Source organism: Limulus polyphemus, unplaced genomic scaffold, assembly GCF_000517525.1.
Source record: "Limulus polyphemus unplaced genomic scaffold, Limulus_polyphemus-2.1.2 Scaffold372, whole genome shotgun sequence".
NCBI classification, from domain to species: Eukaryota; Metazoa; Arthropoda; class Merostomata; order Xiphosura; family Limulidae; genus Limulus; species Limulus polyphemus.
Genome location: NW_013665982.1, coordinates 308008 through 309133, shown reverse-complemented (window position 1 = coordinate 309133; position 1126 = coordinate 308008). Strand labels below are relative to the sequence as shown.

General features: G+C 35.7%; 1 protein-coding gene and 1 long non-coding RNA gene across 6 annotated transcripts in view; one reads left to right on the top strand and one right to left on the bottom strand.

Moving 5' to 3' along the window:
• Window positions 1-1126, top strand: part of LOC106457774 (alkyldihydroxyacetonephosphate synthase, peroxisomal-like) — an 82481-nt gene that overhangs the window by 11130 nt on the left and 70225 nt on the right. The gene's annotated exons all lie outside the window — the stretch shown is intronic.
• LOC111085407 overlaps window positions 459-1126 on the bottom strand; it is a 13132-nt gene continuing 12464 nt past the window's right edge. The window contains exon 3 of the long non-coding RNA XR_002610249.1: window positions 459-472. This is a non-coding gene — a long non-coding RNA (uncharacterized LOC111085407). The remainder of the gene's footprint in view (window positions 473-1126) is intronic.

The following is a 1126-nucleotide window of genomic DNA, read 5'->3' as shown; positions in this document are numbered from 1 at the left end:
CCCAAGAGTAACTGCATTCCATCTAGTCTTTCACTGCGAAAGTAGGGACGATTAGCGCAGATAGCCCTCGTGTAGCGCTGCGCGAAATTCTAAACAAACCCAACATGGACAGGGATCCAGAACACAACGAACAAAAATAAAAGTAATTGGACTAGCTTTTTATGAACATGAGAACACATAGTACTCAGAAGAACTGATTTCATTACCTACTCTGATATATGTGAGTCTGTGTAAGTCAAACAGTGGCTATGCCTCTTAACTTTTATGCAATGCGAGACAAGTGAAAGTGTAAGCTTCTGAAGGAACCTGGGAGAAAGTACATCACAACAAACCCCAATTGAACTAAATGCATCACATGTGATGGATCCATCCATCAAACTGGGTAACATTCTAACAAATACGGATAGTGTTATAGGTGTTCTTTAAAAAAAATCAATATTTCGTTTCAAGAGTATCTAACGTCCAAAGACAACTCAAAGTCGCAGGTAAGAACAGTAACGAGTCAATCTTAAATTTGCCGATTGTTTGACTTGATAACTATACCAAAAAGACAGACTAATCTAATTCAACCTAGCACGGTCATGTAGATAAAAAAACAAACGTAAAGAAGTCCATGTATTTTTAAAGCATAGCATCAAAAGATATAAAGACATAATGAAAAACTTATAGAAGTAGTTATTCCAAACAATTGCTTTGTAATTAAAGGGTCTTGTTGAATTGTCATTAGGCTTTGAAAAAGGAATTACAATAGTTAAATACCATAAATGACGAAAAATTCCTTCCTGCATATTCTAATTAAAAATAAAACCTAGAAGAGAAAGCAAATTAACAGAAGAGAGAGAAAGAGAGAGAGATTGTGCAGTCTCTCAATAATATCTGGTTTAAAAGACATATTGCCAAACCATTGTAGTGCTACCTGGAATTCAGTTTTCATGGTAGTGGCATATTATAGTCTCATGTGATAATGGTCATGAATTCATGCGAGTAATTGGAGAGACAACAGGGACGTAAGAAACAATCCCCAAGAGCATTAGCAATATCTGACATATCAGCTACTAAATCGTGTCCCAAATTTAAAGTACTTATTTAGCATGTGACCTTGAGAGTTTCTTGGAATAAGCCACGT